The sequence below is a fragment of the Hippocampus guttulatus genome, chromosome 14, assembly GCF_054856545.1.
Source record: "Hippocampus guttulatus isolate MCC_2025c chromosome 14, RoL_Hgut_1.0, whole genome shotgun sequence".
NCBI lineage: Eukaryota > Metazoa > Chordata > Actinopteri > Syngnathiformes > Syngnathidae > Hippocampus > Hippocampus guttulatus.
The window spans coordinates 9,285,199-9,298,985 of NC_141274.1; the positions used below are offsets into that span (position 1 = coordinate 9,285,199).

Here is a 13,787-nt window from a genome sequence, read left to right on the forward strand (position 1 = left end):
TTTGTGTTCAGCGTGTATGTCAGAAGGGAGGACCAGCGTCGCAAAACAAGCCCTCCCCAATCACCTCTGCTCCAGCCTTCTCATTTTCTTTGTCATTTGCTCGCCTGCTTTGCATTGGAGGAAGTTATTCCAGCTGAGACACACACGGAATTTGGGCATTAAAAAAACAAAACAAAACAAAACAAAAAACCTCCCCACATAAATTCCCAACATAAATATTGAGGACTATTAAGAGTCTAACACAACGTGCACATGATTGTCGATATTCTCTCCTTTTCCCTTTCATTTTTTTTGGGGGGGGGGTCCGATGAATGACGATGCAAACAATGGAATGGGAGATCTTTGCACAGGTGAAACTGCACATTTATCATTTTTAAATCAAATGGATGCACCTTCAATGAGATGTGTCATTCAGTTCAGATCTAGAATCGCACGACGGTAAACGTGACTTTGGATGAGGATACATTGTTGGTCCTCCACTTAATGGTCTGAAGATTTCAGAAATTGTTTATCTATGACTCGTCCACTTCCTGGCTAAACAGATTATAGTCCAACAAGAAAATATCCCATACGATGCTGTTTTCTGGTCAAAATTGTCTTTTAGTTGGCAGACGTTAGAATAGCCAAACTGACATGAGTTGGTAAATTAAATTTAGTACAGCTGTCTGCTCCTCTCCAGCATAGAGTAGGCTGTCTTGATACATGATACAAATTTGTAATAACTAATAATGAGCAATTATACCTACAAATATATAAAAGAGAAAGAAAATATAACATCGGGCCTATGCAGAAAAAGCTCAAAATCCAGAATTTACAAGTCATTTTTTGGGCAGGAGGAGTGCATATGCCGATGCCAGGAGAAGCTGCGTAATTATACGAGGCACGAGTTTGCGAAAATTCGGTGTCACTGGTCCACGGAACAAGCTCGTGACTGTTACATGGCTAAAAATGTGTTTCCATCATGTTGAACCTTTGAGCTTCACTAAATTGTGCTGTACTTTCATCAGCCACTTCATTTGCTACAATGCCGCTGTTTCCATCACGTTTCTGTTCTTTAAAGCACAGGATGTGAGGGGACGTGTTTCCCGGTGAGTATCCGCCTGGATGACAATCCACTGGCACGCAGGCCCCCAGCAGATGTCACTCATTCATTAGTAAATGATGACGTGTGGTCCTGCAAGCACCAGGCCAGGCTTTGAACATGACTATCACATTTCCAATCCAGCAGGTACGTCTGTCACAGAGGAAGGCAGGAAAAGAATGAATGAGTTGAGGAAATCCAAAATGGGTCTTGTCGGTTTACCTGAAGTTCAAACTGCAACCAGCCTCGATAACTATAGCGCCCATGTCCGGTTCTGTGTGACCATCGGCATCATGAATCTTTTGAGAAGGAAACAGACACAAGTGTGAGGTCTTGCCGTTTCCCGCAAGTCTATTAGCGTCAGTTAATTTGTGCTGCATCCCACATTTCATGCGGTTTAACTGTCCTTGTCCTTCCTCTCATCGACAAACAGTGGCAAACCATCCTCGAGACAGCTGATGAATCACCCATGTGAATACGGTACATACAAAAACATCTTGTTTGGCCCTTATTTATTGAATTTATCAAGTGAGTGAAGTTGAGAGAGTAACTACACACAAAATAAATACTGTAATGATTTCAATGATGTAAAAAAATGATTTCAGGAGACAGAGCGTTAGAGAGAGAGAGAGAGAGAGAGAGAGAGAGAGAGAGAGAGAGAGAGAGAGAGAGAGAGAGAGAACTAGCTAGCTAGCTAGGTGGACGGAGAGACAAACTGACATACAGACAGATAGATTGATGGATAGATGGACGGATGGATGGCTAGATAGTGTACGACCTTCATAAAAATTTCAAATCTTTCCATATGTCCAGTTTTTTTTAATAACTTGTGAAATATAGAAAAGAGAAGTTTGCTCCCCTTACCTTGGGTGTCTTGAAAAATAAAATGTATTATTATTATTATTATTATTATTTTTACACCGCCCCCTCCCCCAAACCTCCTCTGCAGGACATTTGGAAGGTTCTGTTAGATATTTGCTCGTGTTATCTTTAGGCCAGAGTCCACATGCTTTAGTAGGAAGGAAGTAGCAGAGTCAGAAACAGGAAGCAGGAAGTTATCAGCAAGGATGATCTGAAAACATTGGGCTGGGGAGTACATCAAGAGAATAACAACAGACTCTCATTGCACCTGGGCCCTGTGTTTGTGTGTGTGTGTGTGTGTGTGTGTGTGTGTAAATAGTCCAGTAAATGTTGCGTTTGGCTTCTCGGCACCTCATACCATGCGACAACAATATGCACTCATTTATTAAGATAAGATAAGATAAAATATCCTATATTTGTCCCACACTGGGGAAATTTACATTCACATGCTTTATTTATTTTGAAAGATATCTGTTTGTGGGGTTTTTTTCAGGAAGGGATCTCATGACTCAGGGTGCAGGTGTTTGAGCAGTCACGCAGAGGTAACAGTTCAACATGGTTTCAATCACACACACAACATATAGGCTCAGACTTCTGTCTCTAATACCTTCCTCTTCCTATTTTGGCAAACACACACATACACGTACACACGCAGGCCGAAAAGGCTGCTGGATGTTCTCACTTTCCTAAAATAGAGCTCCATCAAGCAGGTGTTTCCCCTGACGGAGAGATGGGAAAGCGAGGTCAGACTGAACCAGCACTGTGTGTGTGTGTGTGTGTGCATGTGTGGGCGTTGCCAGACGTCTTGTGTTCTCAAAGGCCTGTTGTTTATCCATATGCTTTATGGGTTTAACTTCCCGGGTCTGTTCGACTGGATACTTTGAACATTAAAACACGCAGTACTCGATATTGTCACACTTTAGAAGAGTAAAAAAAAAAAGCATCGGAATGCTGACAAATGTGGTTGAATAATCTTGACGATGCTTACCAGTAGTTTGCGCCATATTTTCCATCTTCCATATTTTCCACACAGGACGACAATGTTGGCTGCTTGTTTACTTTGTTACTCTCGCTACAAACGTATTTAATGGATGCAGTTTGAAGGAAATGAATCAGCTTTTCAATCAAGATGATTTCAGGAGCAATACCTTCATTTTTAACTGACTCGTATAAGGACGGGACACTAAAATCGATCAAGCCCAGACCTTGAGAATGGATGTCATAGAGGCTAGTCCTTCACTCTCCTTCCGGCTCTCTTCTTTTTCCTCATCCATCGCTCCATCCAGCCCCTCTAATCCTGGCGGTGTTAATTGAAAGTCAGGAGAGGGCACTCTTGTGGTTTCATTATTAATTTAACACTCGGGGTAACTTAAAGTGCAATTTTCACCCACATGTGCAACAGAAAAATCAATGGCCACAACAGCAGTGAGTATCAAGGTTGATTACAGATGCAGCAGAAGAAACGTGCTGGATACTGCTACTTGAAGAAAGAAGAGACATGTGAATCAATGCGTTTGTACGGGGTGTTTCGTGCAAACAATTGTCCAAAATCTTGCCCCCCCCCCCAAAAAAAATACATAAAGTGCTACCGTGTGTGTGTGTGTGTTCATGTGTGCAGTCTCCATGTTCAATTGGCCGTATACAGCCCGTCTCAGGATGAGCTGCGCGCTGATTGGCCCATGCGCTTGAGGATTAAATGGGGGAAATAAAGGTATATTGCTCAGTAATGCAATCTGTCCCGCCAGTTGAGAGATGAGCAGCCTGCCCTTTGCGCAGAGCGGACTGGCTGATGATTTACAGCAAGCAGATGGAAAATTCTAATATGTTAGCCTAACCCTGAACGGCTAAGAGCTAATTTATTTCAAACTCACTCCAAGAATTACACTTTCCTTCTCTCTTTCACTGTCACACACTCACTCTCGCTCAGTTTCTCTCTTTATTTCCTTCCATCTCTTTTCAGTTCTGAAACGCAAAGGAGAAGATGCAAAATTATCTTTATTTTTACTTTTAAAAAAACAACTCCAAAATGGAAGGGTGAGGTGGGAGGTTGTGGTATTACACATGGGTTTGCGACTATACTGTATATATATATATATATATATATATATATATATAAACAATCTTCAAGGCCTTTGCAGTTACCTCTATTCTTGTTATTGTAATTGATAACTACTCGGACATTGTGTTGATCATGCGTGAGGCCCGCCGATGTCACGCCCTACGTCACCCATGCTGGTCTACCTTAGAGGACCGTCCGGTCTTTCTGCATTCAAAGGACATCCAAACCTTTTTTCCAACTCTGGAGCGACAAATCAAAAGTCCCGTTAGTTAACCCAAAACACACCGAGATCCGCGGCCTCCCAATTTGTCCCCTCCCCCTGGTTTTCATCAAGCCGGATGAGGTATTTCAGCGTGATTGCCCCTAAGTGGACACGTCTGTCTTGATAAACACTTTATGCAGATCGGCCGCCTCTTGTTTTGCCTTTCCTGCGAGGGAGAGAGAAAGAGAGAAATAATACGGCTCTAATTGACCCATTTGGCTGCTTCTCTGCCCACAGGAGGGGGCTTTGGCTTTTAATGTTTGATCGGCCTAATTTCCCCAACACATCATTAGCGGCCATCTTCAGCCTCTGCTCCTAATAACCTCTTTATGAGGCGAATGGATGCCGTTAAAAGTCTTTGTCTCTCTCGTCTCTCTCATCCCTCTTCCGCGGGTGCTCCTAATTAAGTCAGATGTTGGGGATACGCTAATGGTGCCGGAACCTGCTTGAATTGAATAAGCGAGCGGCTCTCGCGCTCCTCGACCATTTGCATCATTTCTTTATCACTTAAAACACACTAATTGTTAAATATGTGCGCCCGTGTGTTTGTGTGAGTGTATTTGTGTGAGGGAGTGCACGCTCGGGGTAAACCGGCGCTTCTTTGGCAGAAATGCGGCACTCATTACAAAGTGAGCGGTTACGGTCCAGAGTCAGGGTGTGTAAAAGCAACAAGCCATTTACACAAAGGCTAATAGATTCCAGAGCGCCAGTCGGCCATTCCGAGAGTGGAGGGCAACATTCTCCAAGCAAATCTGCTGTTTTATTACACATTGTATCCTAATAACAGGTCAGCACTTACAATGTAACGCTCAGAGCAACAAGCGCCCCCCCCCCCCCCAACCCCCCACGTTCTCATTCGTTTAACATTAGCGGCAACTTCATCGGATGTTTGTGGAGCAATTACCAATGAAACAAACACATTAGCTATTTCTTTCGGAACTCGCATTTATAATAAACCACTGGACCTGTCATGTGCACGTGATGGTAAAACCCCCCCAAAAAATCTGTGAGGCGGGAGAACCAGGGAGTACTGAACAAAACGTATGAACAAAAGCCACTTGCAGGGGCACGATGGAAAAACACAAAGCTTGGAAAAACCGCAATAACCCAAAGTCACGAAACAAACACAAACCGATGACAGCAGCAGAAACAAAACATGACTGAAACATCCAAACTAATAAAATATAAGGAGTGCACAGTTACATTAAAAAAAAAAGACGGTGATGTAATTGAACATATTTTTTGCATATTATTGAAATGAATTAATTAAAAAAATAATGAACAGTGAAAAATCAGTTTTTGACACTGTCCCTTTAAGTACAGGATACCATTGTAGTTATATGCATAAAGGAGTTAAAAATCATAAACTTCTCTCTGGTCAGCTTCCAAAGAACGCCGGCAGGTTGACATCCTGCTTGTTTTCTGTACGTGTGCTTCCTTTGTCATTGGTCATGGCGTGTTTTTGTCAAGATCACACACGGGGCTGTGACTGTCGGTGCGCAAAAGTATGTTTCCTTGAATAACAACCCAATCTGATATGTAGTAGACATTTCGCAGATGATTACTGACAGTGACTAAGCAGGACGCAGCTGTGCGGAGGCATGACGTCCAAGCATTCATCAGAGAACAATACCGCAGCCTCAACCCAGAACGTATTCTCTTGAAGATGCTGTGAGACCACTGAAGTGCCGAAGCCTGGGAGTCAAACATACTTGGAAACAAATACATGGAAGGCGGGACAAAGCCCCAAACCGGCGAGACAAGACACATTTCTCCTCTGAGTTGGGTGAAGTGGCTGGGGAGAGGGAAGTCCGGGTTTCCCCGCTGGAGCCGCTGCCTCCACGACCCCACCCTGGATAAGCGGAAGGTAACGGATGCATGGATGTGCATGAAACACATCACTTGATAACGGTCACGCGTGGCAACTCGGGACAAGACTGCCCAATGATACACGCGCACGGCGAGGGCAGCGGACACAACCATGTATGCCATGCCATATGGCAATACTGGAAATAAGATGCCCTCCTACCTTCCGCGGATGTTGAACAGAGTGCCGCTTTGGTCGGGAGTCGCAGCGGCTTCATTTACAAGCGCGGACTCCGCTCACATTGGTCGACAGAACGCCTGCGCCGGGGGGTGGCAGAGAAATGAGAGAAAGCAGATCCTCAACCTTTCTCTCACCTGTTATTCAAAACAAAACAGGAAGTAAAAGAAAGGATTGGCGGGTAGTTGCAGTTTCATTAAGACCAAGTCAGACAAGCCCATCTTCCTGCAATGTGAGACAACATCAGTTCAAATCTCACGAACTGAGCGCCTTGCGACTTAAGCGAGTTTTCCATCGAATGCTCAGAGAAGTATACTTTGAAAAAAAAACACACAGTATGCTGCTTTTGCTTTATGGTGGTTGTCCCTTCTTGCAAGAATATGAGTCAATCATCTTTAAACTCACCTGCTGACCCTATTATTTTAACTCTTGCACCCTCTCTCGCACTCTTTCAGTTGTGTGTTGTTTTTACCTAATAGTTATTAATCACCAAATTGGATCGTAAGGGATCCCGGCTAGTTCAGCGCTCGTGTCAAGTTGGTGAGCTCTTGTAATGAGTAATGGAAAGATATTGCACAAGTGCAACATTCTCAGATATGTTGTTTGGATGAAAAAAAATGGGTCCAATATAAATGGAGTAAATGAGGTTTGCTGAACAGCATTTTAAAATGACACTGAGCTCTTCTTGTTGTGTTAAGAGCACATTTGAAATACGCGACAGAAAACAAATGATTTCATTTCAACAGATGCCCATTTTGGTCACGTAAACATAAAATATTTTTTTAAAATGCTGTTTGATCAGCAATTATTAGATCATACAGATGCGTTAAATTCACACACACCTTCATCTTTGTTTCACATGAAAAACTTAAGAGGTCCTCGCACCATATGTAAATTCTAAAACTCTAATTGCCACCTTACATGGTGTGGGATTTATTTATTTATTTTGTTCTTTCTTAAAATATTAGTGGATAAATAGATAGCCGAGCAACCCATCACAAGGTTTCTCCCGCCAGCCGCCCTTTGCCTAATGACAGGGGCTGGGAAGCAGTAATGAAAAACTATACATCACAATCAAGCGGACAGTCTTATTCATGGCTATGCATTATGCTCACTAGTCATAATCATCGCTGCCATGACAGAGGGATAGATGTAGACGGGGGAGAGGGGGAACCTGGTGCAAAGAAATGGTGTGAAATGGCCTGGAGAGGAGAAGAAATGATGAAATTGCAAGATGAGGTGAAGGGGGAATGGAAAAGTGTGCGCAAAACAAGAGGGAAGGAAAGTCGCTCGGGTGCGAGTTTGTGCAGGAGTTTTGTTTTAGGATCACTGCTGTAAGAAATTGGCTATCCACACAGCATCTCGATTTTTTTGCAATTATATGTTGCAGCACGACCGTATGATAGGGTTTGTTCAATTTATTATTATTATTTTTGGTCTGTTCCCCCAACCTTCCAGGATAAGAACTCCATCAATGCAATGACCGGAATGTCGAAGCTGTAAAGTCTCATCCAAGTGAGCCCAATTTTCGTAGACGGCGCATGCGAAAATGCTGACATACCCTGATTGTCACGCAGGCGCAGGTACACCCGGAAGTGGTTTCCAGCCAAACGCAGGGTTCACATCGACAAACAACAACCATTCACACTCACCATCACACCCAGGGACAACACAGAGTGCTCCACTCACCTGTCGGCATGTTTTTGGAACGTGGGAGGAAAACGGAGTACCCGGAGAAAACCCACGCAGGCATGCGGAGCACATGCAATTTCCACATCAAAAGGCCGGAGCCGGAATTGCATCCTGCACATCTGCACGGCGAGGCGGACGTGCTAACCAGTCGACCACTTATTTTTAAGGTGATAATAATAAAAATTCATTCACCGAATTGATTGAGAGGAATTTTCCCACATTGTTGTCAGAATTATGAATGAAATACGGTGATCTCCACCACACACGTCCGCGGAGCTCAGAAGCCGGTCGCCATCAAAAAAGAATGAAACAAACCCAAAAAAAGGTCTGCCTTGTCAATTTATGTGGGTACAACCGTGCATGTAATTGTTCACACGTCGCGCGCAGTGTTCAAGACAGCATTTGGAGCAGAACAAACATTTCCATACCCCTCACACGCTCACCTTTCTTCATTGTTCTCTTTTTATAGACTGGCTTCTTACAAGCCACCAAATGTTTTTAATGCAACGCAGGCCGTCTAATGACGCCATGTTTCACACACATGCTCCTTTGAGGGGACCTTTACATACAGCACAGACACTTTCTAATGTCTACGAGCGGCGAGGCATGTTTAATGCGTTACGTGTGTGCAGGTGTCACCCCTGACCTTGCTCTCACCCGCATCTCATTCCCTCTCATTAAATATGTATATCTTACCACACAAGCCTCTCACGAGCGCTTCCTCTCTTACACGCACGGACGACACACAAACGGAGGGAGATTTACACGGAGTAGACAATGGCAAGTGAAAGGGACAATTTTCCGAAGGGAAAAAAAATACTTGGCAGTAAGCGAGAAGTTGGGAATACGGTGGGTCCCTCTCGTCTCTCTTCTCTCACTCAAATTTCCTGTGGTTCTAAATGATGGGCACTAAGTTAGCGTTGGCGCCAAGAGATTGCACGTGCTTTCGGGAGGCTTGTTGCTCCTGATTTCCAAAGATGGTGACAGTGGCGGACCCTCTGGGCCAGCAAGGCCTTCTCTGCTGGCCTAAACATTCATACAATAACATACATTTAATTCATTTATTTTCATAAATATGTAAACAAAATTATTCTCTGTATTCTTTACGTCACATTATTTCCACTTAGTCGAGTGGCTTTCAATGTTATTTTAAATCACATTGAAAGCCATTCGTTAAATAACTTATTTATTATGGTAGAGATTTTAACCAATCATATTTCAGCTAGCTTGTGTTGCCAGGTAGATTAAACTTGCTCGGGGCCTTCAGATTAAACAGAGCAGGCCCCTGTGCACTGTAAATGAACGGGCACAGTCAGGTTGCAATAGCCAATCAGATCACGAGTCTGCGCACCGGGGCCAGCCTTACGTCGAGACTGGACGTGCGCGTTCGGTGATTGGATTAGCGCCTGCTAGAGGGCGCTATCACTGCATTGTAACCCAAAATGGCCGAAGAAGAAGACGTTGATCTGGTTGCAGAACTACTTTCCACACAATTTTCAAGACGGACCTTCCACGAAAAGCTGGATATTGTGCGAAGAGGTTGCCCAACTCCTGCGCTAGCTAGCCTGTCCCAGCAAGGAAAAGGGTTTGTGCGTCATTTTCAGACGAGCAATTATGAACGGTACCCGTGGCTCACAGCCTCTGAGAAACGCTGCAAATTGCACTGCTGGGAATGCCTATTGCTTGCAACGGACCGATTTGGTGTTTGGAACCACACTGGATTTACCAAGGCAGCAAGGATACAGAGCACGGCTGGGCACTTCCAAACTACGGTGCATTTAAAAACGTTTGGGGACACTCGCGTAGATGTGCAGCTCAGTGAACCGGCACTACATTGGTGAGTAAATGAATTTTATTTTGCATTTCTTCTTGTCATTTTATTTCGTTAGTATTAAATTAATGGTAACGAAATAAAATGACAAAGATACAAAAATGTATCAACTAAATCTGCTCACCTGCAATTTATAATGGCGCATTGTTGTCACCTTTGTGCACTAAAGTTCGTTCAATCTCAGCTGCTCAACATCGTCAGTTATTTGCTGTCGTATAGCCAATTCTCAAAATGCAAATGATCTGTTAACTTTATTTTCAAAGAATAGTTTGTTTTGTTCTTGTTTGGTTGGTGTCTTATATGAAACTGCGACATTGCGCAATTTATTGGACAGACTTGTTTAAGATCACACAACTTAATTTGGGTGGCATTTTATTTAGTATTTTTAAATCATCTTTTTATTTTTGACAATATCTATAAATTTAGTTTCCTGCTCTTAATTGTGAATGCATACTTGATGGTTTTAAATGCTCCTGAAATTAAGTGCTGCTTGATGACTGATGAGCCTATACTGTATTGCGTTAATGTATGTGACGTCACTGAAGGCCTAAGGTTGAAATGCACGGCGCGCCACTGGATGGTGATGTGCTGGTGTGGACGCGATCGACCGGTTGCCCGCAGACTTGGTCTCAAGTCGGTCGCGGGGGTTGCAATGGGGGTGTGTCTGTGTGCCTTTTATTCACATGACATATGTTTGTGTTAGGTTGCATTTCTTCTTGAAAGGAGAGTCGGTCGGTCGGAGTGGGAGTAAATTCGAAACAGACTTTTTATCCACACTCTGTCGACAATATAAGGAACGTTTATCGTCGCTCTCCCGAGCAAGAATGAAACTTTACTGATGATTTCTGCCGTTGATTTGCAAGCAACATGTCTCCATAACCGTGGCCTAATCACTGAAAGAGCTGAAACACATTTCATGACACCTACAGATAATTAGCAATCATACTTCACATTCATATTTACAAACACAAATGCTGATAGACATGACATTATTCCACAAAACACACCTTTTGCCCATTGTCTGGATGCAGAATAGTTATCTTGAATACACGTCCAATTGAAGTCTTGCAGAAAACAAAATATTCCGTGACCCTTTGCCGCCGTTATATGGGCTGCACTCTGACATGCAGCGCACTCAACATCGGTCTGTCAAATAGGGGTCAGCCATCTTATTCTTTTACGTCTCAGTCTGAATCACGTCGCCTTTTCTTCTTCGACTTCTTTTTCTGTTCCTCTTCTTCAATCTCCGCCGCTGCGGTGCGTGCGCCAAACGGCAGAAACGGACGGCCGCTCTCACGGTTGAAACGATGACAAGAATTTTCTGAAAAATGTTGTCGCTACTTTGTCTACGCATTTGTTTTGGATGCAGACCGGTGGGGAAAAAAACCCATCTTACACTTTGAAACATGTAATACTCACCGTCTAGAATGTGATCGTGGGTTATCGTAAACCGTGATAAAACGCCTCAGCGGACTCCTATAAAATACAGAGCGTCCTCGTCGGCTTTAATTATTAAATGGCCCGGGCGCTACAGGGGATTACAAGGGGAGAAAAGCCTTATTGCCAAGTGCAACACAAGTAATCGTTACAGTACAAGAGCAATAACAAAACGCGTCTAACCATTTTTAACCATTGTGATTGGAAAGTCAATAATCCACAGTGTAATGCCGCTCACGTCCCGATGATAAATTTGCAGCCGCATCGTGCTGCATTTACACCGCCGGCCAATTTCAGTCCAGCGACGTACAGGAAAAGTATTCGCAGGACTTCGCTTTATCCACATTTGATGATGTTGCCATCTGATTCCGAAGTGAAAAGTTGTTCTTGTCGCCAAGACGTTTTGATCAATGTATGTTCCAAACTGCAAAACGGGTTGCAACCTTCCCCGACTGTTTGCGACCTTTTCGGGACCCTGACGAAAAAGTAACCTTCGCATGCCAGCGCAAATACTCGTTCACAAAAATTCAAGACAGATTTATATCAGATTTCTATTGACAAAATGAAACACTTTTTTTCATCTTTCATCTTTAATGAAGAGAAATACGAATGTGATCTTTGTATCAATCAGACATAACACCAAATTGATTCAGACTTCATTCATTCAGTCTGATTTGGGGCGGCATGATGGACGACTGGTTTGCAAGTCCGCCTCACAGTGCGGAGGCGCCGGGTTCCATTGCGGCTCCGGCCTTCCTGTGTGGAGTTTGCATGTGCTCCCCGTGCCTGCGTGGGTACTTCGGTTCCCTCCCACGCCAACGGAACCCTCGAGATTGTCCCTAGGTGTGATTGTGTGCACCAGTGCTTGTTCGTGTGCCCTGCGGTTGGCTGACAACCAGTTCAGGGTGCCGCCCGCCTGCTGCCTGATGACGGTTGGGATAGGCCGCGGCACGCCCGCCACCGTCCTGAAGCGGATTAGAAAATGGTTGGATGGGTGGAAATCTGAATTGGGCCACATGAGAGTAAAAAATAAATAAAAAATCTGAAATCATGGCTGCATCCAATCCTCAGATTAAAGGAAATTCTTGGGCAAGGCTCACCTGAACCCAAACGGTTTACTTTTCACTAGTTAACGGCAGATTTCTGATTCTTGCTTGTCAAGATGTACAAAGGTCCTCCCCCAAGTACAGTAAATCACGCTGAGAGAGAACCTGTTTGTGTCGGACCAGTTTTACGCTTGTGTGAAAAACCCAAAACAATGGCCCGTCAGATTGAAACCGACTTTTTCTTGTATCTTTTGGCCCTGTCCCGCAACAATGGATCGGAAAGGAAACACAACGGTGAGCCGAGATACAATACGAGGGGGGGGGGGGGGTTCAAGGAACAGCCCAAGAAAACGGTTTGCCGCATCCTGCTCTTGGTCAATCGTTAGCGTATGATCCTCTGTGACTTGACATCACCCGTATAGAAACATTCTTGGAATTATCGGCTGGTTCTCAAAGTGTGTTTTCAGGTGAACATGGACGTGCGTGTGTTTGTGCGCTCGCGCTGGATGACCTGCCCCGTTTTAATCTGTAGCAGAGGGAAGATGCGGTGAAAACCATTATCGCCGTCACCCTGTCGCTGATAACAGCCCGCTAATCTGTTTGCTGGAGGTATTGAACAAATGCATTTGCACCACGGACAGACAGCAGATCAGCGGGAGGGGCTGAGCGGGCCCATTTTGTGTGTGTGTGTGTGTGTGCACGTGTGTGTGTAAGTATGCTATTTGAGCGAGCTGATGAAAAATGAGAGGATGAGGAGGTTGGGAAAACTTCCCTGACAGCGTTGGCCTTCCCGTGACAAGCAGGAAGGAAGGCGCGCCGGGGAAAGAGAATGAGCGAGAGGTGACGAAAACACAAGGAGATGAAGGAAGCGCTTTGGGGGGAATGACAGAGACAAACGAAAAGGAATGAGGGAGGAAAAAAAGACCGGCAGGAAAAAGAGCAATTGGAGAAAGAGCGGGGCAAACAAAAATCAATGCCACAAGAGTGTCCTTTTGAGAAAGGTGAGTTAAAAAAAAAAAACAACAACAACAACAAAAAAAAGATTTTGTGGTGATTTTGTTGTCTCGTCAGTTTGCTCGTATTTCGTCTCCTGGTTTGGTACCGTCCTTGTCGGTTCAGTGGGTCTGTTCTGAAGTTCTCTCGGTATGTCACGTTTGTTATGTTATGTTTTGATTTGGGGGAGATTTTGATCATTTAGTATTTTTGATCGCTCTCTGTTCCCTGTTTAGCTTTTTCATCCATCCATGCTCCTAAAAATGTGTCAGGGAAGTCCTGTCTCTTGTAGAAAAACAAAACCAAATAAACCCACCCGCCGCATTTCTGCACAGAGAATAATGAAACAGCCATGTTGACACGTTTACATGTTTACTGGACCTTTGAGTGGGCTGTTGTCCAGTATAAACTGTTATTGGGATTCCGCAGGCTATTGGGCGAGCAGTTCAGCTGCTGCGCGTGACTCCAGATTGCAGGGATG

The 13,787-nt window shown here is 44.2% G+C and overlaps 1 long non-coding RNA gene across 1 annotated transcript; it reads right to left on the bottom strand.

The window, feature by feature from the left end:
• Positions 1-332: 332 nt before the first annotated feature.
• LOC147194899 (uncharacterized) lies at positions 333-2,087 on the bottom strand. The gene is made up of 3 exons (XR_015102863.1): positions 1,946-2,087; positions 1,304-1,380; positions 333-1,234 (listed from the first exon to the last, which is right to left on the bottom strand). It is a non-coding gene; the product is annotated as an uncharacterized LOC147194899 (long non-coding RNA).
• Positions 2,088-13,787: the final 11,700 nt, after the last annotated feature.